Source organism: Pezoporus occidentalis, unplaced genomic scaffold (genome assembly GCF_034315485.1).
Source record: "Pezoporus occidentalis ecotype Australia unplaced genomic scaffold, CSIRO_AGI_Poc_V1 ctg2, whole genome shotgun sequence".
In the NCBI taxonomy this organism is placed as follows: Eukaryota; Metazoa; Chordata; class Aves; order Psittaciformes; family Psittacidae; genus Pezoporus; species Pezoporus occidentalis.
In genome coordinates this window covers 15,076,625-15,104,278 of record NW_026913855.1, presented here as the reverse complement: position 1 = coordinate 15,104,278, position 27,654 = coordinate 15,076,625, and the positions used below count along the sequence as shown (strand labels likewise).

Here is a 27,654-nt window from a genome sequence, read left to right as displayed (position 1 = left end):
TACAATACAGACACTGAGACTGAACTCATATGAGTGCAATTTCAGTTTCAGCTACACTGATAACATACCAGTTTTGCACAACCACAATCAGATAGTTTGCTTTGTTCTTTGCAACATTTTGAAGTCCTGAAGGAACATTTAAAAAGAAATGCCTTCATTGAGCTTAAATGCATTATGACATAAGCCTTAAAATACCAACTGTAACTCATTTAAGGACCATTTATCTTGCTTCCATTTGCTTTCCCAAACAAGCAATCACCACTGCCTTATGCATTACCTTCAGCACTGGCCTCATCAGACAACAGGCTTTGTTTTGGCATAGTGGTTTCCCCTCCTTGACCATGGATAAACACCGCTCCCTACACTGCTCTGAGGCTCCAGCCCTGACATGCCAGACAGCCTTAAAAGCCTGCACAGATCAACAAGGACGCTCACGGCTCAAGTTTGTAACAGCAAAACCAGCTCCTACAGGCCTACGAGGACCATGCAGTGTAAACGCTGTGATTCATCCCCTGCCACTAGTGGTCCAATGTTCTTTTATCTGCTGCTCTCCCCTTTCAATCCCAATACAGTTGTTTCAGTGAACAAAGCTCCTTCCACTCTTTCAAACCATTTTTATGCACTTATTGGGTGCAGATATGGGAGTGAACTGGAAACTGCCAGTCCTAATCTGACCAAGGAGCAACACTGAATCTGCAGTTCTGATTGAGCTGACCTGTTAGGGCGTTCCTGGCAAGATCTTATTAGACAGCTTAAGTGAAACCACTAATAGTTGTGATTTAAAACTGGTGAAATATCTGCATTGCAGTAAGAAATTATCTACTTATTGTTTTCATGTGTGGTTTACAGAAAACAGACTTTCTTTAGAAAATGCTGAGTACAGATCAGTCTGTCTGAATCTAGCCTATCTCATACAGGCTCCGGGGGGGGGGGGAGCGCAAGCACACACACATCCCTTCACAAGAACAAAACACATCCTTCTAGTACTAGACACACTGAGCTAGTGTTTACACACTGATCTGCTAACAAGCAGACCAGGGAATTCCAGAACACAAGATTTATATTTATTACTATTTTACATTAGCACAGAACGTGCCAACTTTGGGCACTTTAAATTATGAGCACATTCCCTTATCAGTCTTTCATACAACTGCATTACTGAAGCATCCCGGTAAGAATGTCTAAAATGTCTGCTATGCTTTAAAACAGCAAACTCTTCCTTTTCAGCTGTGACCCAGCCATTTCAGTCAACAAAGCTCATTCTACTCTTTCAAAACACTTTCTACTCACTTAATGGATGCGATCATATTGACTGTCTTGGAAACTGCTACCCCCCAAAATAACACAGAGCAGCTATTTATTCATGGTAGTGGCTTGACATGATATTTGAGGACTACCATTTCACAATATAGAATGAAACATGGACATCCATCTTTTGGCAAGAGATCTAACTATTGCACTTCAGGCTTCATACATGGAACATTAATGCACCTTTGAAATGAAGAAACTCAGGGAACTGTGCAACTAAAACAAACAACTTGCCAAAATCAGCATGCATTTTTGCACTTATTTTCACATTCCCAGGCTCACTAAGATCAATGTCTATATAGATAGGTATGTGTGTATACATACGCATTCATTCTCAACTGCATTTCTCAGGAAGGTGCCAGTCAAGAAGAGGAATAGTCAGGAGTGTAAAATGCCATTTCTACTACAATGAGCAAAAACAGTTTTATTTCTTATCACTGGGGGCTGCCGGGGTTTTTCTTTGATTGTTTCTTCTAAAACCTGTCTTCTGTAAGCTCAGTCAATGTCTTTGAAATAGTAATTGATAGCAAACTTACCTATATTGCGGTAGCTATAGCTGGAATTGAATGTTAAAACATTGAATTATGAAAGTCATCCATCCCTGTTCTCATTTCATCCTGCAAGAATCCCACTTGGAAGGGAGAAAAAGGGAGAGGTGGAGTGGGGAACTCACAGCTAATTAGTGAGGTTTCACAACCTAATTCAACCTGCCAACCCACTTTTCTGCCAGTCCTGCACACATAAATAGGATGAAAAGCAGAAAGTACAAGTTTCTCACACTGATTCCTCAGTCTCACCATTTCCGACTCTCTGCATGGGCACTTCTGTCAGGTGTCTCCCTGCCTCCCTGACTTGGAGCTCCAGACCACCGCCTCCAAAACCAGAAGTCATTCTCATGCAACAAAACAAAACACTTGGCAGCATGTGTTTTTTCTGACAGCAAGGATACTACGGGCAGTTAGTTGTTCAAGACTTTCTCTAATGCTTAGCACCTTTACTGCCATCCCAGCAAGCCGCCCACAGCTGAGTGATTCTTGATAGCACATACAATAAAACTCCAGGAAATCCATGTGCTTCATAGCCACACAGTACACACTCCTGGGCTTGTGCTGTGCAGGCTCAGACATTTATATGGTACACTGCAGGGCAGGGCTGTACAGGCATACTTGTTTCACTCTCACCAGTGTCAGGCAGCACCCTGCTCAGTCTAATCAGCATAATCAGAGAAGATGTAAGGTGAGAAGTAGGGCTAATTAGCCTGAGCAAAGCACCTTGTCAGGTTGGGAATCTGCACAGGGCTCAGATGCACAAATAGATGTACCCATCGTGACTGAGCCTTTCTTACTCCCTGCAGTCAGCAGATATTTCATTGTGCCCTTACTGCTGAAACATGTCTTGTCATCTGAGAATAGAGTGGGATGATTCCTCAGGTCTTAATCCTGCTTTTTTGAAGTGAAGAACTGCACGGATCTCACAGACCAATATATGATTTCTTTCAGATATCTTTCTGATATGCTTTCTACCATTGCATATGCTTAGGCAGATAACTCAACAGTCTTCCTTTCCATTGTCTTTTTTGAAAGAGGAGGATCATATTATGTTTGCCATGGAACTGTTTTTTTTTCTATTTCCCCTTTCTAGGTTTTTAAGAGGAGAAAGAATACAGTACTAACAATAGTTTCTCTGCTTCACTGTACCTTCCCCATCTTAAAATACTCTCCAGATGGAGTTTATTTGTAAGTAAGCAAGCAGAAGGCTGACTGAAGAGAAGTGATAATTACATTAGAATAATAATAACAAGAAAACCCACAGCTAATGAAGACTGCTTGCTTCATTGAATTTAAGAAGAGACTTTGCCCTATAATGAAGATGTACAAAGCTCTGCAGCTCACTCACCCTTTCTACAAATGACATCAGGAGCAGCAGGACTGCTCACTCACTAAGCCAAACCCCTTCAACTGAACTGGTTTGACTGGTCAACGACAACAAGAAGGAAGTGCTTGTACTTAATATCTCCTTGATCACTCTGCAGGCTATCCCTCACGTTGAATAAAGATAGTTACACAAGCATTTTAATGGTTCTAGTAAAAGTGAAAAAGAATTCTGGTAATTCTCAGTGTGGCTCTAATGAATGTATCTGAAGTTACAAGAGCTTCTCACCTCAAACAGCAGTAGTACGTGTCAGACTGAATGACAAAGAGACATTATTTTGCCTTTTTTCCCATGAGAAGCTGATTCTTTAACCAAGTTGCTGGCAGTGCATGGTTTTATGAGAAAACAAACAACACACCTCTCAAAAAATGTAAAATAGGCCCAAATCACTTTAATTATGAACATGAAAAGTGTTAGCTCTTCCAGTTGTTCCACTCTGAGTGTCAAACTAACTTTCACTTCACCACACGTTCAGGTTACCTGAGGTTTCTTTTTGTAAACTATTTGCATCAAAAATGCTAAATGAAGCTGGTGAAAAGTGAGGTTTTATCTGCCAGAGAGACAAACTCCTGTGAGCTGAAGGCTTAAAGCTCAGTTTGCCCGCTTTTGCTATTGTGGACATCTCTCCATTGCAAGGAATGTCTGTAGCTCTATTCACAAATGTCCACTCACTAAGGAAGCCAAAACACATTTTGCCCAGCTTCTTTCATATGGAACAACTTCTGTAATGCTTTAGCAGGATTCACTGCTGTACAAACATTGGAAATGACACAAAGTAAATTATGAATCACCCCCCCCCAATTCTGATTGAAGGTTGCCTGAAACAGAAACCCACAAATAACTTTCCTCTCCTCATCTAATGCAGCCCTCACTCCCCAAACAGATTTCTTCTATGACTAGTGCAATAATTTGGTAATACCTTGCACTAGTGCAATAAGCTTGATTTGCCATAGTGGGAAGGGGTTTTCCATTATTCAAAGAACTGTCAGGAAAAACCATCAGAAGTAAGTAAGAGACTACAGCATTTCAGGTTTTCTTAGCCCGTCTCTACTTCTGATACCTCAACAGGGAAAGAAGCTAAGACAAATCCTGGCAACATGCTGCTTTATCTTCTTCCTTTTGACCTTTGTACCATCAGGTGCCTGTGAAACATTCATCAGTGCCTGCAGCTGGAAACACCAATGCCGATTGACAACTAGGAACATAAGACTCCCTGAGAAGGATCACTGATAGCATCAATATTGCCAGTTTGCTTAAGAGTATATAAAATTCCTTCCTAACATAAGCATCCAAGGTTAACATGCCTGGCAGGCTACAAACAAACCTGGAATAAATATGAATGAACAAGCTGTTCAGGATGGCATTCTGCTACAAAGGGCTCGTGAACCCTTTTAACTAATCTGCCAGTAGCAGCAGCCTTCCTTTTTGAACGCACACTCCAAACAGAAAATAGAAAAAAACCTCCTCTCTAGGAGAGCTTGATTTATATTCTCTTCCTGCTGCTGCTGCTGCCACAAACGTTATCAGCTTTGAAAGAAGCATCGGCAGACTACTAGATACTGTCATTGTCATTGTGGGCACAGCAAACCAGGTCACCAGCGATGCTCACTGACACAGCAGCACAACAAAACAGCAGTGAAAAAGAGGACAGGAAGGAGAGCAACAAAAGAAATATCCTCACAGGCATGGGACACCTGTATTTTGGTCATCTTCATCCTAGACACAACTGGCAAAGCTGCTAGAGCAGCTTTCATGCTGTGCTGTCAATCCATGAAGGCTGGGCTTGGTTCCCAGGGCTTCTTCTTGGCTTCACTAGAAGCCTCTTGAACCAAGGACTGCTGCAAGTAAGGACCTGAAGTTTCCCTAGTTGACACCACCAAGTTAAAAATAAGAGCAAGCATAAGCTATACTGCTGAACTAGAGGAGGTGCTTTGCTCTCATGGACCAAACTGCAACCACCCTGGTTTGTAATCATTAACAAACACATTCACCTGTCTTCCTTGCTGTGTTTACCCACTCCAGTGCACTAGTACTGCCTGGACTTCTCTAAAGCGAAATCATGAAACAAAGCTGACAGCAAAAAGCTGGGACAGCAGTTAGTGACTGCCAAAGAGAAATCTGTTTGCTCAGGCAAAAGCTGTTCTCAGTCCAAACATGGGAGTCATAATCTTACAGCCATTTGCTTGGAAGACAATGAAGGGGAGGCAGAACAGACTGGGAAACTACAGCTTGCCACAGTAAGAGAAGAGTACAATCTTTGTGCCCAGATTTCTTTGCTCTGCAGGATAAGTTTTACAAAGCTGACAACCGGTAGCAACATGTAGTGGCCCCAGGCATCATGCCTGCCTATCAAAGACTTGGATTTTAGCCCTAGAGAAATTACAACTTCTCAGTTCTCTGGAAGCTATATAGGCCAAGAAGAAAGAAAGAGAGTAATGAATGACCTAACTAAAAATTATTTTAATATACTGATTGCATACTGTAAGTCATAAACTTAGGAGTGTGGAGAGAACTCGGGGAAGACGGGGAGGAGGAAGACATCTTGAATTTGGCAGGACCAGCATAGCCACAGATCACAAAAAGCAACCGACTTGGGCAGCTGTGACAGTGAAGTCATCTACTGGAGTGGTAGGGACTGGCACACCAAATGGAAAGTATGGATCCAACAGATAAGCCATGGAGAAAAAGGAGGGGAAACTCAGCAGTTCAGACTGGAAAAGACAGCAGAGAAAAGACAGGTTCAAAAGTCCTGAGTCGAGAAGCCAGTCAGCAGGTGTGTGGAGAAAAGAGAGAAGAGGGAGATAAACCCAAGGATGCTGCACAGAAGTCAATAAAAAGGCATTTGGCCTGCAGCAGTTCCCAAGTGCTTGTGGCTTACAGCCTCACCACTGCATGTTCCTCTGCAGGACTCAAGGCTACTCTGGCCATCTCTCTGCTGGGTGGCAAGAGCAAGCAGACACAGCCTGGCTCTCACATGCTGCTCATACACTGACCATATAGAAGATTCCTCACCACTGAAAGAGCCTTGCTGCTGCATACCACCAAGGCAGGTTTGCACCCATGCACTCAAGAGGATAGTGGTGTAGGGCCAGGAAAGGGCATAAGTTTCTGCACAGACACAGTAACTCTGCTGTATTTCCATAACGTCCACATTAATACAGTGCTCATCAGTTAAAACTGCCAAACCAAAGGCCCAAAGCTACGGTCAGAGACTTTTTCTGAAGCCCTGCAAGAGACCCAAACTGCTTCAGCTTCCTCTCCCAAATGTCAGCCTTGAGCCACTCTTGTCTGGCTGGCAGAAGCATGTGATGTGAAATAAAAGCCAGGAAATAAGACTTTCTGAATAAACATCTATTTGGTGAAAAATACTTCTGATTTTTGGCAGAGAAATGTCAGAAACCTGAAGCCCTATGTATAGCATACCTACAGAGTGCATTTTCTATTTAAAGGGAAGCCGCAGCTGTTTGTAGCTCTTAGTGAAGAATAATGCCTGGGAATAAATTACTGCCATTTCTGAGAGACATTTCTCTAATGGCAGTGATTCTTCGCTTTTTCCCCTCTCCCTGTAAATACCAAGTGCCACGTACCGGGCAGTTGTTCAGAAGAACGGACACACACAGCTCTTGCTTTTGTCAGGAGCCTGGTAATTTCCGTAGAAAACCATGAAGTGATTTAGCATATGGATACCAAAGTGATTCAAAAGCAAAGACATTCAGAAACATTAAGGTTGAATGTGTCGGAATGTCCCATCACTCTTCCAAGATGTGCACAACTCATCACTGTTTGAACAGGCATCGCTGCCAACCACACCACAAACTCAGCACCGAGGCTCAAGGTGTTGGAGAGGGCCGCTGTCAGAAAACCACTGTAAAAGTCTCACTAGTGTTCAATTTTCATCACTTGTGTATGCCTCCTCTCTGAGGGGCTGCCACAGCGGCCGTGCGGAGAAGGTGATGCTCTGGCGAGAGGGTGTGCTGGGGCTGCTGCCAGCCCAGCCAGGTGCCTCAAGCAGTGGCACTGACATCAGCTCCAGAAGCTGTCGCTCCCAGCCCCACTGCAGGTCCAGGTGCCAGGAAAAACAGCCTGCGGCCTGTGGAGCTGTACAGACGAGATAGGACCATGGTGAAAGGAGCAAAGAGGGCCAAGCAGTGGAGAAAGGAGGCAGCAGCTCAGAAATGGGATGGAACCACGGCTAAGCCCTGTGCAGCTGCAGTCCCCAAGACTCCCTCTGAGGTCAGCCCTTATGGCAGCAGGTTCCCACCACAGGCAGGCTTGGAAACCCTGTCAGAGACAGAAGCAGGGATGCTTACTATCCTGACATCTGCAGTTTGCCCCAAATGACAGTCATAGATATGAGAGCAACTGTAGACTTTTCAGTTATTGACACATACTGGATTTAGAGATTTATTTTCCATTTCCCACAAACTGTGCCAGAGGTTTTCGCATAAGCACAAAAAAAAAAAGGGAAGAAATGCCTGTGAGTGAGGAACACGAAGAGTTTATTCATTGCTCCTGTCAGAATGTGTTTGTGCTTGTGTGGCTAGCACTCCAAAAAAGCTGCAGCATATGTTTCAGGATGGAAAAAAAAAACCCACAACTCAGGATACCTAATTCCTACCAGAAAATTGCCAAACCATATGCTGGAATTCTCAAGGTAACCCCCCTGCGAGAGCAAAGGAGCCTCATGCCACTTTGTTTTTACCCCTTACTAAGTGAAATAAACATTCCTCCTTAACAAATCCTCCTGACATCCCTTTTTATTTTTGCTAAAGAGGAATATGGACTTGATCTGAACAAGCTCTGCTATTCCAGAAATGTGCTTCATCCGAATGAGGAGAGCAAGAGAAAGGAAGCAAGAAATTTGTACTGTTTAGTAAACAGGCAGTTTCTAGGTGGATACAATACACTGGTCCCAATTTACTGCCCCCCGCCCCCACCCCCCCTTCCGAAATTTGCCTGGGTGGCAGGAGGAGGCAGCAGAAGGGATGAGAACAGCTACTGCTTGCAACGGAAAGGTCTGATCGCTTTCCACGCATCTCAATGTGACAACACCCTGCAAACACTCACAGAGGAGAGTAGTATTTTTCAGTAAAATCATTGTTATGCTGGCATTTCCTTTTAGCAGAAACACCATCCACCCTCATCTCTGGTATTCTTATCTTCCTGAGAGAATAAAGGGAAGAAGGGAGGAGAGAGAGGAAGAACCTGACTGACCACATCCTTCTTGCAGCACTGTCCTCCAAACAGAGCCAGGTGACAGAATATGCTCGCGGGGAACTTCTAAAGAACTCTCAATCATCTATGAATGACTCCCAAAAGAAAGCAGTCCTGGATGCCAGGGTGAGAGCAGTTCTCAATAGAACTTTCTTTCCAGCACTACCTGGTGGAAGAGCACTGCTTTTTCTGCACACACCTGGGACTCATGAGTACAATTCAGGGTTTTGTCACTGCACTGTCACTGGCAGACCACCTAAGTGGGCTCATTTTAAACCATTTAGGACAGGGCAGAATGCAACAATTACACTGACAGCATCTTCAGCAGATACTCCATCACCATGATTGCCTCCTTCTCTCATGCATTTTATCTGGCTGATCTGGCACACCACATACCTTGGAGGACCCAGGGAATGCTCTTCTCCATACGAGTCAGTGCTGCTGTTGCAATCAGTGGAGGTGATTGCAACATCTTGAACAAACATCTCCTGTTATCCCAACAGCTTTGCATGCTAGGACAGTTTATTATTATTATTACTTAAAGCTGCCCTCCTCTGTTCTAGGATGTCAGCGTGCAAAGTAAGCCCTTGTGGTTTCAAAGAAGTCTTTTAAAGTGTGGGAATAAGCTGATATGGCCCCACATCTGCTTGGATACATAGACAGTGAGAAGCTGCAGATCTCAGAGGCCTCTTATTCATCTTAATCAGTTACTAACTTGGCAGCGCAGTGGTACTAGTAGCTAACAATTCCATATATCAGCTTTGTTAACTATTTCACTGTAGATCAAAGCATGTGGGAAAGGGGAGAGATCATGAAGATTTTTCAGTGTTCTCTCTAACATGTATTTTTCAAGTGATTCTTGGGAAAGCAAGACTCTCTCAATCTGCTTCCCAAAATCTAAACCCAAAGGTAAAAGCAGAGCAAAGGAGAGCATCCAGCTTCCAGGGAGCTAAAGACATGCCCTAAAGACATGCCCAGCACTCAGAAGATATATTTATATTTACTAATTTTATGTAAAGCACAATAACTATTTGCTCAAACTGGAAGAATCTGTAGCTGTTTTATCACTACTAACATCCTGAAGGACCACTGCATACTTTGGGCATAAGGATTTAAAATACTAACCTAACTTTGAAATTACCAAGGTTCATTCTTAAGATAAAAGTAAGGATTATACTCAAATTTGGCAGGCAGAGAGTTCTTGTTTTCCATGCTCTTTGAGGATGTTTCTGTTTCAACCCAGAAAAGCAGTGGCCTTCATGAGAAAAACAATGAACATAAAAATATGTATGCCTTCTCTTTAGCCATCCCTCATGGGAACAGTTTCTTTTATCATATGCCACAACTGATCAGGGTCTTAGTTACGCAACTGTATTTCCCTCTGAAAGGTGTGCTACTTCATTTCCCATGAACACGAACCTCTGAGAGGAGCATTTGTATTGAAAATCCTCAAACTAATGTAACAAACTGATCAAAGCAACAGGAGTTTGGAATACCAAGCACAAAAAACCTTCTTAGCATTCCTAAACTTGAAAGTGACCAAACAATTTCAACCACTGCATAGGCATTTATAGAACTCCTGAATCTGACTTGTAGATTGCTGAACTGTTATCCATATTTTTTTTCATTCTTCTTAGCCTACAGAGTCACATGCCTTGAAATGCAGGCTTACGTATTTAACTAGAAAGTGATAGTTGTGTGTTAAATAACTGTAGCAGTCCACAGAAAAGAAACCCAGCATCTTTCCTCAGATAACACTGTTCTGCCTTTGAAGACATTAAAAGAAAGAAAAAAAGAGAGAGGGAGAGAAATTCAAGCCTGGCTTTGCAGCACAACCCAAACACACCTGCCTTTGGTTTCAGCAGAGAGAAAAGATGCTCAGTACATCACAGGGATGGAAGCAAACACCAAAGTGCAGGTACCACCCCCCAAAAGACACAACTGCAAATACATGTTATTGCTGCTAAGAACTCACAACATTCACTATGTTTTTCCTCAGGGAATTCTGGATTATCCTTTAGCATGAAGATTTTTCAGAAACTGCCGGACTGCTCACAGGTCCTCACTGGCTTTCCTCTTTCAAACAAAGTAAGTTAGAGCTGTAAAAGAAAAGCAAAACAAAGTAAAAAAAGGAAAGCAAAGAATAAAAGGAGAAAAATCTACAGAGCTGCTTAGCAAATAAACAATTGATTCCTACATCTCCTTGAAGCAAATACATTTTTAATGAGCTCCCAGGATGGACATTCCCGTACAGCGTGAGTGCACGTCAAATTCTGATCCAGCATAGGAAGAATCATTTGTTCTTCTTATTACCAACAATTAAAACCCAGTTCAGAGGCAAAGAGGGAAATACATAATTAAAATAGTTCTTGGATACTTCTGTTGCCATAACAAGAGGAAGAAAAAACTACTTAGGGTTGTTGTTTTGGAAAGTGTGTGGAAACAAAGCCCATGGTGTGCAGAGACATCTACGCAGGAAGATTTTTGTTCTCAACGAACTGCTCTAAGAGGACACAAACACCTATTTATTTCTGTGGTCATCTGTAATATTGCAGCAGAGGGGTACTGAAACCAAAAATGCACACACACTTGCTGTTCCTCACTAGGAAGTATTTTTCACATCTCAGACTTAATATCATGTGGTTCTTTCATACTTATTTTTTGACAAAAATTCTTTGGCACCAACTTTTTGCCCTATTGTACAATATATTGAACTATCCTAAGCCTTTTTACTGGGGTCTGGGACTATTGCTGAGCTTCACTTCCATGTGAACCTCACACACAGTACTTAAAATAGAGTGTGTATTTCCACAGGGCCCAAATTAACCGTTTTTCCTTCAGCCAGGTTCCCAGGGTCTACTTGTTCTTCCTGAATCCTTAGTTTCACTTTGTGCCACAGGTTTGTGGCACCTGTCCTATCTCCTTGAATTCAGGCTCCTCAAACACTTCACATGTAATTTTCAAGATTCCTGCACATAGATCCCATCCTACCAGTGCTATGATGAAATCTGTGTCCCTGAACTGAAAATGTGCAGGACTAAAGTCTACACCTGAGACAGTGCAAACTCTCTTTATTTTCAGTGCAGGAAACTAGGCAATCTAGAAAATGATGAATTTGACCTATCTTAAGCATCTGCTCTAGGACAGAATGAATCACTCTCTAGAAAGGTCTGCCTCTCTCCCTCCATAAAGTGAGTCTAGACACTGAGCTCAGATTCGATGGCTACAAATGAATGCAGATGAGTTTCACCCTTCATGAAGGCAGGAAACAAGTCAGACAGATGGACAAGAGCAGCTCACGGGTGAAGAGCAGAGAGAAGGCAATGCAGTGATAACTACTCAAAAAGGTTTACAGCCCTGAGACAGTCTGGTTTATTTGAACATACAAAGCAACAACAAAACTTTCCAAAACCAGTAGCTGGCCAGCTAACCCAGCTCTGGCATAAGGCTCCTCCAGGATTTACTGGCTGAGGCTAAGCTCTTGCAGAGGAGCATTCATGAACCAGTATCCAGCTGGCTGGCACTCTCCAAGGTACACTGGCAACGATGATGATTACCACTAGTCTCTTACTTATCTTTGTCTTCCCCCCAGTGGACTGTAGCAATGCCAGATACCTATTACAGAAATCTTCCCAGCTTCAGAAACTCTGAGCTGGAGGGGCAACTCCTGTATGACAGAGACACTGCAAGCCTTCAGGTACCCAGGCCCTGGCTACACTTACAGATCACCAGCTTCTCTCCTCTACTGAGACTCTGCTGCTAATCTCATAGAGAAGCACATCATCAGACATGACCGCACAAAATTTTTAACTTTAGAAAGCAGACCAAAAAGAGAAAAAACACACAAACTTACTGTTAAGTCAACCCTTAAAATTTTGCTTAACCCAAACCAATTAATTTTCAAGCATTCATTTTTTCTTTAGAATTATATGAATGTCAAGATTGGAAAAAAAACAAGAAAACAACAAGCTCAAAATACTCAAACCATTTTATTTCTATGTGTTAGCATTTTGTTTAAAAGTGTTTAAATGAAACATTTCAGCACTTTAAAAATTCTGCGGTTTTTCCTGCAATAATTTGGCAATCCAAAAATCTCCTAAAAATTCAATTTTTCAGTCTTCATCTCTTGTCATTCAACATTCAGAGGAACCTGAAAATGGTGTCCGAAGGACTATAAGCAAATATTTAACATTTCTGCCAAAATTACACAACTTATAATTATTTTTCATAAGAGCACGTAAGTTTACTCCATGCGAGTCCCATACCAGATTTTGCAGGTCCAGCTTGCACAGACTCCTCTGAGCCTCCTTGGAGAGTCAGTTGTGCGAAATACTGGGCTGAAACCCAGCACACTCAAAGTCCTTCCACTAACTTCAACAGGTGGGATTAGGATTTTGATCTTGTTCAAGTTAAACAGGGCTCCAACTACTGAAATGCTGCATGCTAACTATGCTTGATCTTGCTATCAGTCTAGAATTTGTCTTCCAGACCCCTGCCAGCACATGGACACAGAAACAAGTCACAAGCAGTATCTGTGCAATATAGTGCAGTGGTGTTCTGCAGCTGTCATCCTTCTCCATGCACTCTTATTTCATAGGAAAGCTGACATGAAGCAAGGTAGCCTACCCCTCAGGGAAAAAGGTGAGAGACCTTGTATTTACCACAGGGTGCCTTTGCACCATGCACACAGCCAGTTATTATGGAGCAGATGATGTGCTGTAAATTCACAAGCTAGTTTAATCTGCTACAACTTGCTCACTTGACCTTAGCCGTAGGCACTTCTTTCTGCAAGGGGCAAGGCATGTCTGCCTACAGATGTTCCCAGACATTTTTATGCTTAAGATTTAAAGACAGCCAGGCACAAATTTCAAGACCTGCAGGGAGATATGCTGCTCCTTGAAGTGCAATCCCAACCTGAAAAGCAAAGCACTCATTCCCTAACTGGGACGATCTTTAAGCTATGCAGACCTCATGGGCTGCGATTACATGCTCTTCTTGGAACGTGCAAAAGAGCCGTAACTTGGAGGGACCCACCAAGGAAGGCTGGTTTGCAGTAACAAGGTCTTAAACTGAAGTTTCAACATGATCAATGAATCATTATCACATACATGGTTACCGATAACATCTTTGCTATAAATGGGAAGTGTTATGCAACGAAGCTGTTTTTCACGGTCCCACAGCATTGTAGAAATTCAAGTATCACAGCATAGACCTGCCTTTGAGTGCTAAAAGGACTGAATTGAAAGATTAGAAGTGTAATTAAGAGATGAACAGACCTCAAATCAAAGATCATGGAAGTATTTCCTGGGAGTATTTAGATACTAAAATTGGACCCCAGAGCAATCAGCAAATAAGAACCATAGTACAAGTGAGCAACTGCAAATTGGCAAAACTGAAAACCAGAAGCTGGCTCTGTGCAATAATCTGCATTTATTCCAAGAAAAGATCATGCTCTACATTTTGCTTTGAAGAGCAGGCAGTGAGAGATCACTTTTTCTAGTCCTTTCCTGCAAGTTTTTATTTGCCATTCCTTGCTCTCCTGCATGATGTAATTTGGTTTTCCTAATTCACAAATCAGCATAAGCTAATAAAACTGTTTAAGAGATGGCAGTGTTGTTCCCAAGTTGTTTCGTTGTTCGCTATTATCCCACAACTAATCCTTCAACTCAAATAAAACAGTAATTCATTTCCTCCTTTATTCTCTCTCTGCATGAAATAGTTTTAGACAGGTTCAATCCTGCCCCACCGCAAATGGGAAAGGCAAGGTTGTATCTTCCTGGAGTGTGTGTGATTTCAATTACCTAATGTGCGTATCATCTATCACATCAGGAAAAATCTTCTAAATTATTTGCAACAGGTTTAGCTGATTTTACACATATAGAAAAGATTTTAATGGAAATAAAAAAAAAACAAACAAACAAAACCAAAACCACAAAACAAACCAAGAATTAACTGTCATTTAGATTTCAAGTTAATAAAAACTTCTCTATACCAGCCACGCCAAACATTAACCATCTGGACATCACCCATTTCCTGACATTTTGTCTAGTGTACAAAAGCTGCTCCTCATGAAGATGATTCATCTTTACATTAATTGCTCTGCTAGTGTAAAAAAGACTTAAATCACAATTATGCCTACTTTAAGGCTATGGTAAAGGAATATTGTCTTAGCACTAAAGAGGCTCCCTTTGCATAAAGCAGACAGGCATCACTCTCATTCTTGTTTAGCACCCACTTCTCATCTGAAGCTTGCTTCTCCACATCTTTGTCACATAAACAAGCACAGCCCATGGCTTTGCATATGATCCATAGTGAAATGCCAAACTTAGAATAATAGAATCATAGAACAGTTAGGGTTGGAAAGGACCTTCAGATCATCTAGTTCCAACCCCCCTGCCATGTGCAGGGACACCTTACGCTAAACCATGTCACCCAAGGTTCTGTCCAACCTGGCCTTGAACACTGCCAGGGATGGAGCATTCACAACTTCCTTGGGCTATTCCAGTGCCTCACCACCCTAACAGGAAAGAATTTCCTCCTTATATCCAATCTAAACTTCCCCTGTTTAAGTTTTTACCTGTTACCCCTTGTCCTATCACTACAGTCCCTAATGAAGAGTCCCTCCCCAGCATCTCTATAGGCCCCCTTCAGGTACTGGAAGGCTGCTATGAGGTCTCCACACAGCCTTCTCTTCTCCAGGCTGAACAGCCCCAACTTTCTCAGCCTATCTTCATATGGGAGATGCTCCAGTCCCCTGATCGTCCTCGTGGCCCTTCTCTGGACTTGTTCCAACAGTTCCATGTCCTTTTTATGTTGAGGACACCAGAACTGCACACAATACTCCAGGTGAGGTCTCACAAGGTGTGAAGTTTGTGAAAGGTGAATAACTGTATCTTGGTGTAAGGGAATAGTAAATCAAGTTGTCAGCACTTCACATATCCAGAAGGTCCTAAACCAGAAAACCAGCATGCAGATGATGGGGCTCAGACAAGGAAGCAATCCATCCTGCCCCACAATTTGTATTAAGGGGAGGAAGATCTATTTTACCTTCCCCAGCTCTGTGAACACATCTACGGGCCACCCATCCCAGTACCATCTTTTCTGTGTGAATGTTATTTCCAGTGTGAGTGCTTACTCACTGGGAAAGTGAAGTGCTGCAGGATGGGAACATCTGTCTGCAACCAGCAGACCGGACTGGCACGTGGGCCTGAAGGGGTAAGGCTGCAGCTCACACCCTCCAGTACAGGAGCCTCTACTGATGATGACCACTGACTGCATAACTGATACTTACTGTTAGTCATCTAGAAATCAGTGTCCCAAGATTTAATCTAAAAATAAAAAAAACACATCATTCATCATTATTTCATCCACAGCAGGTATTTCTCACAACTTAAGGCTCAGCTGAACCACCCTTCATTTCAGCATCAACCTATGCAAGCAGATTGGGAAAGGATTTTTCAGCCCTACTCACTAGACATCTGCCCTTCCAAATCTGTCATCTGGAAACCATGGAAGCAACTTTGCTCCCAGAGTGGTCCCACTGCTCTCATTACCCGTTCCCTAACCCCAACACCATCAAACAATTGATCAGAAAACAGGTGAAGGTTCATCACCACAGGGCAGTTGTAAATATGAAAACACACGCCAGCTCAAACTCCCACTCTGTTTACATGATGCCTAACAATAATACAAACACAAATCTGACTAGGACCTCCAAGTCATCACCTATACACAAATAACATCTACCACAACCATACTTGCTAACTGTACTTTGGTAATACGCAGTTTTTCCAACAAACTTGAGGTTAAACTGTGCTTAGCCCTGTGCTTCAATAACTGTGCTTTGTTTCTAAGTTCTACAAGATTTTCCCTACAAAGAGAGTACATGGTAAGTTATTAAAAAAGCAGGTAAAGAGGTGAGCAGCAGGTGCAACTTACAATGCCACCATGTGAAAAGGAAACCAACAGGAGGTTGTCTGGGTTGTTCTGTCTGAGAAGCAACAGTGTAGAACTGGAAAAAGAAAAATACCTCACAAATACCTCCTATCAGATGGTAATGATACATTTTTTAACAAAAATCCATTGCCCCTTTAATACCAATACCTCCTATTGGCCACTTTCTCATGGTTATCAAAGCAGGAATAGCAGGAGGGAGGAGAAAGAATTTCAGCACAGATTTATGCTTCTCTTAGCATGCCAGCTTTCTTCATTCTCACACAGAGGTTTTAAGTAAAAACAACTCTATTGCCTGCATGTTTGTAACAGTCATTCCTATAGGTCTTCTGAGCAAAAGAGATTGGAAAAAGAATGCGAACAGTCCATAATAATTTAGTTAGAGCCAGTGATGTTGAACAGCTATAAGCAACAAATATAACCACTCTGGATGCTTCTGTTACACAACATAAATATTGCTTTTTTTCTTGCTATTATGTAAAAAGTGCAGCTCAGCCCTGAGTTGAGACAATGAGCCTCCCGCGTATTTTAAAGAACTGCAGCACCCTTGTAACTTGTTACAGATGAGAACTAGCTCAAGGGCTAGGCCTTTGTTAAACATACAGATTTCTCACAAACGACTGCCACAGCTCTCCTACAAACAGACGGCGTTTGAAAGGGTATCCAAACACTTTGAGTCCCAAAGCATAGCAGCACCAAAACCAACAGCTGAGCTTCTGTTTATTTGCAATATTTTAAGAAGTGAAAGACAAAACCACCTGAAGAAGATAGCCCTGTGGGTTGTAGCATTAACAAATATCAGCAAAAAGGCCTGATCTTTGGTGGCACCAGTAATCCCACCGGATGCCCACTGTACCAATTCCCTGGTGCCAGTAAGATATGAGCTGGGTCCACGGCCTTCGCCTCGCTGGTCTCAGCCACAGGTTTCCACAGCTATTCATCTGCCTACTTACACAAAGCTTTTGGGGAGCAGCTTCCCCGTAGCCTCTACCCGTGCAGCAGGTTGGGTTGAGGAGGACCTGAGTAACAGGAGCCGCCAGGCTGGGACACACACGCGGACACAGGCACAAACAATGCCACCACGTGAGCTTTGCTTCCTTAGGAAGCCAGCCCAGAACCCACCCTTAACCTTCTCCCTGCTTCCAGCACGGCCACGTCTTCTGCGCTGCTGATGCAATGTGAAACACAGGGCTGGAAAACAAAGGCACTATTGACTAACTTTTCTGCAGGATTAAGATGACTACACTAGCTTACAACAAAGATTTCAATGATTTCAACACTGAGTTGAGCGCTAAGTAACAGGAACACGGCTTGGCAGTAAATCCAGAGATTACCTGTTGAAACATTAACGCCAAACACCTTTTGATGTGGGCTGCTTTATGTGGTGCAAAAGCCAGCACTGTAATTATGCACTTCCTTTCTATGAATCTAGTATTTAAAAGTAAAGTATTACTCGGGGGTGTGTGCACGCGTATGTGTGTGTATGTGCATGTGCGTGCATGTGTGTGTGCTACAGGAAATACTCTACAGCTGAGTCTGTGATTTACCAGCGTAGCTGCACGTAGTAAATCTGCAACAGGGGACCTCAGCCGTTTCATTCATCTGCACCAAGCACAGGGCTAAAACAACTGCCATGCTTGAGACAAATGCCATTGTGAGTCACAGCAGCCAGAGTGCAAACATGTTTGCTGTCGGGTGAGTCAGACTATCACATCCTGAATTCACAAACCTTCCTATAAATAATAATTTCCAAAATTGTTGCATTTCTTTAATACAATTTTAAGCGTGATGCCTCATCTATGAAGGCTTTCCTGACTACAAAGAAAATGTTTTTCTCCTTTTCCCTTTCGTTCCTGATTACATGTACCTACCTATAGTAGCAGGCTGTCTATGATGACTGACGTGGTAACTGCATCAATTCATACTTAGCAAAATGCAAACATGGCTTAAAATGGGTGACAAATAAGAGACACCCCCCCAAAACAAACAAAAAAACAAAACAAAAAAAAAAGAAAACCAAGGACAGAACTAAACACAATCCATAGGACCTTTTGCTTACTGTAAATGCTTTCTGTATCAGCACTTTTTTGATGCTGTAATTGTGACATGCTTTAGCATGTTCAGCATTCAGAGAAAAGGAATGCCATGCTGGTATGGGACACAGACCAACTGAGAAAAGGGGTGAGAAGCGCTGGGGAAGGGATGAGAGAGGCTGTGGCAATGTGCTGCATGCGGGCAAGGAGGGACTGGGTCTGCTGCCGTGCTTGATAGCGTATGTATACACAGCAAAAGCATGGTCCCTGCTCCAGGGAGCGCTTAGCCTTGATACAGCATGCAGCAAATCACTCCTCCCCCCCATGAATGAGAACATACCTGGTAACAAAATTAATGAACTGTAATAACTGGTAATGATTTTCCATGACTGCCTTTAATTCAGGAAAGCATCTGAATCAGAAGTCATGCAAAAGCCTTGTGAAATAGGGCTGAACTTAAGGATATGACCAAATTTATTCAGGAGAGTGTTAATAAAGATGTGTGATGTCTCTGTGATCAAGCAAAAAAAAATTGTGATTTTATGTAAGGTTGTGGGGGGATGTCTCTAGCTTCATTTTCAGTTAGGAATTTGTTCTCATACGAAAGGGAATTCAGACACATAAGAATCTCGTTACACCAAATCAAGACAGTCTTGCTTTCTCCTAATTATTTTGTGGAATAACCACTCAGAAGTTCATTTCTATTACCTTTCTCAGGCAAAATAAAAGGCCTTTTAGAAAAATTTTATTGCTAAAACAATGAAATTCTCCTGGGAGCAACTTCGTTATGGAAATGAAGTGACAGCTTCTTTTATCTAGCCAAGCAGCAAGTCTGCATTTATAAAAGGCATTCTGTGCATGAAATACAGTGAGTGGGAGGACATGAAAATGCTATTTTTAATCCAGATTTTAGCATTCCTCCCATGCAGATCTCCTGGAATAATAACAGCAACAACAATAATGATAATTAATAATGCCAAAAGAGGAGTATCATCTTAAAGGTGAATGGCATGCCAGAAAGGAAATTGTAGTTAAGGACCTGTAAGATTTCAGGACAAATGTAAGATCCTTTCAATTAAACTGGCATTTTGCCATGAATTTCACAGGAGTCGAGATTTGCCCCTAAATTTTATACTGTAACTTGGGAATATAAAGGGCAATAAATTATCATTATGTGTAACATATGCTGCATCTCTAACATTTGTTTTCTTGCAACAATTGTTATTGTCAGAAATACCACTAAATGAGAAGTTAACTGTGGAGCTGCTGTTGTCACTAGGCTTGGGTAAGTGACCATGACAGCATTTAGACCCAGGGAAGAATGCAAACCTTGAGAAAAAACAGGAATAAGAAATGAACAAAGGTAGGATGCAGACTTTGGCTCAAAGCTTACAAAAAAAAAAAAAAAAGTGCACTGGAAAGATCCTTTTCTGCTTTGCTGACCTTTGGACCTGAACCGCAGCAGCAAAGACACTGAACCAAATCCTTCCTCCCCATCAGAAATACACCAGCTCCAGTGAGCCTGGTTTGTAATTATCCTAGGGCAGAAGTTAGCCCTGATTATCAGAAGACTGTTATTCAGTTGTGCTACCACCTACCAGTAGTAATTAGGATGAGCCTTTGCATTTCACACCTAATAAAAATTAACAAGAATGAGCAGGCAGTAACAAAACGCATGGGAGGCACATGAACGCTGAGGTGCAACGTGAAACTTGCTGGCGCGATCGCACTTGGAGTAACCCCACCACTGGAAAGCCCGCATTTCACACAAAATTAGAGCAAGCTGGAAAAATCACAGTCTTTCCCTTCTTACACTCGGCAGCTCTAACACAGAAACACGTTTGAGTCTGGCACTGACTCATGTTTCAAACTCAGGAGCACCCCCGAACACACATGCCTGCACAGAGCCCCCCTGCACACACACATGCTGCACATCCGCTGCCTCACACTGCTGCCAAGGGGTACCAATCTTGTCAAAGCGATTTCCCCCCACGGCTTTAGTCCAATGCAAACCCCTCACCAGCAGTATAGCATGAAATGTGCAAGAAATAGTACCCTTGGCATGCTACACCCCAGTAAAATATCAGTCACCTAACTACTCGGGTACACTTTGTTTCCAAAAGCTATTATTTAAGGAACGTTCAGGGCACACTTGGAGGCACTTCCACTCTCTCACCGTACTACAAGACAAATTTTCATGCCATTAACCTTTATTTGCCTTTCATAGAGTAAAATTTAATGCTATTAAAATATAGTTCCAGTTTGGTATTTTGATCACCTCCGTCTGCTTCATGGGAAATGTATGGTGGTAAGAGAGAAAAAAAATACGTAGGACTGGAATAAGTTATCCCCATTTTCCTTTTTTGTCCATTGCTTGCTGCCAAACATGCTTGGTGCCGGTCACTTGCCTAGATTGCTGCCAGTGAATGTTCAGCTGGGCATGTCACCAATGTTTAACCCTCAATAAAATTAAATCTTAATAATACTTTGCACTCATTTTGGGTTTTATATATTGCGAACACTGTAAAAAAAAAAAAAAATTAACTGCACACTCCATAACACCCCTGCAAGGTAAGTTGAGTATTATTATTCATACATTATGCAAAGGGGAATTTCACTGGAGATGGGATAATTGACCTGCCCAAAGCTATGCAACACAGGTGCTCCTGTTTCCTCATTCTCTCCTTATTCCAAAAGACCAGTTTCAGCCTTTCCTGAAATTCAGAGAGAGTTAGGTCCTGCCTTTATTTCTGCATCTTTCTGCTGCTGAGAGAAAGGAGGGATGAGGTCTCTGTACTGAGAGGTACAAGTGGTATGTGGATGGCATGAGGGTGGATCCCGGTTGCATCAGCTTGTGGTTGTGACCAGAATTGACTGGACCTGCGGCACTCCCGTTTCCACCTCCTTGCAGCAAGTGAGGATTAGCTGCAAAGAAGAATTTGGTCTGGGTAACATTATGAGCCCCTTTCACAAAAGACAACTAAGTTTTAGTCTCTGAAGACACCTAGTACTGCAAGGAGGACTGAAAGGAATTCAGTGGTGTATGGATACTGCACACTGCTTCTCATACTCCCCCTCCCTTCTCCTCAACCACAGAAAAGGGTAAGATGGAGCAAATAAAGGTTTTAACCAGGATAAACAGTGGCAGGGCAGGAGCAGCGCCCACTGTCTGTTCTTGTGGGCTGCTGCCACCCCTGCCAAACATCGACGACAGAAATGGCCACACTGGGCTTCCTGTAGCTCATGCTGCTCCCAGTGTGTCAGATGCACCTGAACTTTTTCACCACCTCTTTGAGGTGAAAACCCTCATGTCACAGGCTGGACAAAAGAGTAATGTAGTCAGAGATCCTGTTACAACACCAGCTGTTCATCCTGCACCACTGCCAATAGCCGAATGCGCTTACTATGTCAGAAATCACAGTTTTCTATCTGTAAAAGATCTGTACCCTTCTGTGCAGTGACACGATTAAAGCAGAAACCTTACCTGCTAGCACTGCAGATGTAATTATCCTCGTTAAAAAAAGGGCTTTTAATGGCAAAGCTCATTCCAGTTCACAGACCAAGTAAGCCCTACTTTTGATCAAAGCAGTTAGATTGGAAAAGCACTTCAACACTTTGATCAGCTCCAGAGCTTAGACAAGGCTTAAGTAAAGGGGTTTATCTCACCTAACCTCTCACTTTTAACCATGTTGGGTTGGGTCAGGGCCAGCTTAGTGTAACCAGATCCTCAGTCCTAGCTGCAAGTTTTGCTTGCCCTGAAGCACCAGTTCAAGCCAAAGCCTCTTTAGCTATCCCACCTAAGAGCCCCATCACCCTTGCAGATCAGCAGATGAGCTCCACAGTTTAAGTGGATTAGCTGTGCTGAACAACTCTGCTACATCCAGTTCTTGTGTCAGCAGTGCTCGAGATTCAGTCACCAATGACTGTACATTCAGCCACGCCAGGAGGTTTTGCTGCAGAGGACAAAGATGGGCTAAGAACAAACCTGAACTGCCTCCAGGCCCTGGGAGAAACAAAGGCTTGTAGCTTAGGCTCAGTGGGCATCCCAAGAGGACCACTGAACCAGAAGCGTCAGCAAAGATTTCCCTCTACACACACCCTCTCTGGCACCAGGGTTTGGGGTTGGCGTTCCACTACAGCACGCCTCAAGGATGAAAAGTATCAGCTTGACACACCACACACCACCTTGTCATGACTTCTTCCACAAAATCCTCAGCAGCAGCACATAGCAGAGCAGTGCTTAAACCAACACAGTAACAGGATGCCTTCCTGATCCCACCTACCCTAGCCACCTATCTTAGTCTGGGAGAAACAGCCTCTACTGTGTCTTAGCAGCTATAAAACTCACTTCCAGCAAACCAAGTCTCTCAGAAAGCAACGAATCTCAATTTCCCAGGTACAGCATATCCTTCTCCCTGCCACTCCTCCCAAAGGCAGCAGGCAGAAGTGCCGCATAACACAACATGATCAGTGTGAAGTTGTAACAGTGTGGGAGAATGTGGCAATTCATGGAAAATGTCATCGACCAAAAGGCAATTAGCAGCAAGTCTAAATGCAGAAGCAGAAGGGAGTGGTTTCCTAACAAAACAAGCCTTGTTAAAAAAATAAAAGAAAAAAACCCAAACCACCCGAAAACTTGCTTTCCTCAAAAAAGCAGCATTCTCAGGAGACTGAAAGCATGTGAAAAAAAAAAACAACAACCTCTGTGAAGCTTTCTGTAAAGATTATTCTTTACAGACAGAATTGGCAGCCCTTTCCGTTCTGTCTCCTAACGCTATTGAGTATAACTATGTTAAGTCAATAAGCAAAGCCACTCAAAGTTGGGTTGTGTTTTTTTTTTTTTATTTTGAGGTTTTCTAGGCCAAGAAAGGAAGCTGTGCGATACGAAAGTTTTCAGAAGTGGGAGTTGTGCCTGCCTTGCTTCTAATTGTAGTGAAACTGTCAACCTCTGTGTTGTGTTTCAAGACTTTACACTTCAAAATCATTCCCTCTGTGCTTTGAATTCCTATACTTTTAAGCTAACTACTTCTAAAAGTGCTGTTTGAAAAATGGCATCTTCAACCACATTTAATGTTGAGAATAAATCTAAACTTGCAAAGTCTCATTGGGTCCCTGCAAAAATGCAATTTTTATAGCGTACTTGACAGCCAATCTCTTTGAAACTATTTGTGCAGAAATTTAGTTTAAATTGCTTCATATCAAGACATGTAAGAGAAAATGAGCTTTTCCTTACAAGCTAAAAATAATTATGCTCTACCTTAGATGAAAAAAAACACCAGCATACAAGCAGCAAACAAGATTGAAACCAATTAGTAATCTTACAACCTAAAATCCAACCAATGTGTAGGCATGTATTAATCGTATTTCAGAATGAGCTCCAGATGCACGTGGCTAAAAAAAAAAAAAAATGGAACTAGGCTGACTTGCTTTCTCCCTGCCAAGAGAAAGTGGGTCCATATACTACAGTGAGAATAACAGGCACACAGTGCCCTTGGAAAGATGTTTTCTGCCTTTGAGCAGAATCACCCCATCAACACTAGAATGGTAAATTCATAGATAAGCTAAATTCCTCTTCAGACCCGATCAAGTAAGGAGACAGATCCATGCCAAACTCCAGGGAACTGAGGGAGGTCAGCGCTTTCCAAGTGCCCCTGCACACATTTGAATTTCAGGGTAATTAGAAGGCCGCGCTCCTTTCATGCTGTCACTAACCCAGAAATATTTACACTGCTTTGGCTTTAATGATTTTAAAACACAGAAGATCATTCTGGGAGAGTAAAGACAGGCTCAGTAAGGCTTGGGTATATTTACCCTTCTGTTGCTCAATGTGGTAAAAACAATTCAGGGTAAATGTTCACTGCTAAATAATTGGGGAGATGGAGAACTGGCATGTAAATAGCTCAGAGTATGCAGGCTGAGAGTCAGCTCAGCCAGGAACTATATTCTAGCTAGCGGGACAGTGCCCAGTGCAAGGAAGCCCCAAGACTGACTCCAGTTCCTGAGTAATACTTCCACTGAACAGAAAATTATACTGTACCTTGTGGGGCTGAATAACTTTGAAGTACTATCTTGAGGTCTGCCAAAGTTTGAGGTGTTCCAGACGCCAGGTTTCAATTTAAGCTAATCTATTTTTCATATCCTTCTCCCGGACTCTCATCTCTGATTTAAAGGAGGACAGCACAATACTTAACCCTGGGGGAAAAGGCTCCTACCATTGCTAGTGAATGACTCCCCCTCATAGCATTTGGAGATTGCACTAATCACCTTGCAAGGAAGTCCCACCTCACTCTTTCCTCACTGCACAGTGAATGCTTGGCTGGGCCAAGCTGAGGTGCTACAAACAAGCTCCCACGCTGGCATTGGTTATTTCTGCACTTGGGAAGCAGGGGTATGTGGCCTTCCCTCTGCAGTCCTCTCATCATCATTTCTCCATGCACGGATGTGATTCCTAACCCATGTCTTTCCAGCCCAACAGAAAAATAAAGCCTTAACCAGACAGGAGCAATGCTGGCAAACTGCCTTCTCCTCCAAACTCCAGCACCAGCTTGGGCAAGAAGTGAGGAAATGCAGCCACGTCACATGGGAAACAGCTGAGCTATCGCAAACAACAGCCAGCAACCCTTCTGACAAACCAGAAAGTGCCCAACCCAATTCTAGTTTCCAAGTGGAAAGGCTGCCCTCCGCTTCAACAGCAGACTCCATCTGAGCTGGATCACCTTCTCAAATATCCCTTGTCTGCCACAGCAGTCCAGCAAACATTGCCATCTAATCATTCTCACAGTACACAAATCTCTTCCTGGCTTGGCACAAGGTTCAGTGCAAACTTTTTGCTAATCTTGCATTCATTTCTTTTTTTAAACCCCTTTTCCACATCATGTCAGTCATCCCTGTTTCCTAGCATGAAAGAGTTAATGGAAGAAAGAACCACCCTAGCATGTGCTTCATGCAAGAATAAGTGGACTGGCCAGATACCAAAGCAGATTGTTAAAGTCTGCACTGAGCTCCTGATTTTTTTTCCCTCGACTGCAATAAACCTAAGAATTGAATGTGGACATAAATGTAAACCTAGACCACATCTGCTGATAAAGCAAAGTCTCTGTACTTGCACAACTGCCGTTAAGTGTACACAAAATACTTAGATTTCATGAATTCTCCTGCATTCAAAAACTGACCTGCAGTCTGCCCAAGGCAGCCAACGTGAACTGCACGCTCAGCAGAATTGCATATTAAAAACAGATTACGCTATAATACAAAATTAGGCTGCTAGGAAAGTGAATCATTTGTGCAACTCTTAAATGCTCAGAGTATTTTGGGCGCACTTCACCACACCAGATGAAAACGCGTCTATTGTGGTTCTTGTCTGAAAGGCAGTGCTAGGTAACAGGTTTGTGTTACTTGCCCCTTTCATCACAGGCTCAAGCAAAACTGTGCCTTAAGGATTCTGTCAGACTTCACTATTAAACTTTTTCTCTTAATTAATTGAGGCTACTCTGCTATTTGAGGATTTTTACATTGCTACAATTGCATTAATAGCTTGGAGAAGAGAGCATGTGTGTATACACATCATTTCTTCCCAAAACCTCTAGGGAAACATCAGCTGCAGATTTTGGCCATCAGTGCTCACGCTGCTGCTCAGAAGATAATCGAATTCTGATACAGAATTCTAATTCTAACTTATTTCTTGCCAAGATACTCCCTCCATACATGCATTCATGTCAGACATGAACTGTGTTTTAGCAGTTTCCTTGATTAATTATTACCAAATCATTTTGAGGTTTCTCCATCACAAAGCAGGTATAGGCAGCTAGGACCTACATAATAGGACTCAGTCTCTACACAATTTAAATTTTAATGGCATAAATTACCTTGGGTCAGCTTATGTCCATGTTGGTTCATGTTCTGCTCTGCTGTGACCTTGCCTGAGGATGATGGGGACCCGCTTTTTCCAAAACTACTCACTTCCCGTTTTAGATTTCTTCCTATTTCAAGTCTACTGTAACTGACCTGTAGGCATGAAATCCATCCTGTGATGTGGCTAGCAACCCTTTATACAGCCTACATTATTATTATTATTATTTACATGACCATTATGAACATTATTAACAACAGCAAAATATTTTAATCTACACTGCTAGCAAGTTCAATTTTCACATCTAGAATAAACAGAATTCTGCATACAAACAGACATCTGCTCTTACATGCTGGGTTTGGAGACACAAAAAAGAGGAGGTGTATTTCAGATTGCCCCATGGCATCTATACATAATAGCGCACCCTCAAGTCAGGCAGAAGTCAGTGGTAACCCAGTCTATTTTCAGTTATCCAATACTTCCTAGTTCAGGGCTAGTCTATTAAAAATTAAAAAAAAAAAACAACAAAACAAACCAAACAACAAAACCACAAAAATAGCTTATGATAAAAATTCATAACCAGAATTCAAAGAACTGTGTTGCAAGGTGCACAGATTCCATGTATAAGCATCAATCAAGAATTCTGGGTGCTTCTGCAGAGGGATGCTTAAATTTGTAGTTCATGGGGAGGGCCACTTCTTACAGCCAAACTGAAAAAAAAAAAAACCCAAAGAAAAAAACAAAACCAGACTGCAATAAAAATGTAAAAATTAAAGCTGGATTTTGAGGTTGAGAGTGGTTTTGCACAGGAATTGCACAGACCCCATCTACTGGCTTTTTGGAAGACTTGAGAATTATTGGCAAGGTGAGTTTACCTTGCATTGCAGGTATTTACTGAGCAATGCCTGTGAACTCAGGGCTTGATAAATATACAGGAGACAACCGCCTATCCCAGGTGACTAACAAAGTAACAAAACAATCCAGACCTGCCAAAACTGTTCAGAGCCTACGACGGTACAAACACAGGTCAGAGTCAAAAATAGTCACCTAAATCATCACAGCACGTTACAACAGAAACGTAACAGAGGAGCTGGAGGAGAAAATACTCCAGCTGGAAAAGAAAGGCCTTGGTTGTGCTGCATGCCTGCTGTGGGACGTGCCTTGCTGCCCTCAGAGCTGACAGGTAACATCCAACAGAACAGACAAATACAGCAACATGCACCCACAGCAGAGACTTAGGTCAGTGTGGCTGTTGTGCCATCACTGCAGCACTTGGGGAGCAAAGTCACTCTAAGTTTTCACTCAAGAAGGTTGCATGCCACTTCATACAGGCTTCAGCCACTGCATAAGAAAGAAAACTTGAGT

At 42.5% G+C, this 27,654-nt stretch overlaps 1 protein-coding gene across 8 annotated transcripts in view; it reads right to left on the bottom strand.

The window, feature by feature from the left end:
• ATXN1 (ataxin 1) overlaps window positions 1-27,654 on the bottom strand; it is a 227,068-nt gene that overhangs the window by 83,154 nt on the left and 116,260 nt on the right. For 7 of the 8 annotated variants that reach the window (XR_009964649.1, XM_062617959.1, XM_062617960.1 and 4 more), the window contains one exon: window positions 10,430-10,553. The gene's annotated coding sequence lies outside the window, so the exon portion shown is untranslated. Of the gene's footprint in view, window positions 1-6,570; window positions 7,339-10,429; window positions 10,554-27,654 lie in introns of those variants that run through there. The other variant, XR_009964647.1, reaches the window with a different exon arrangement.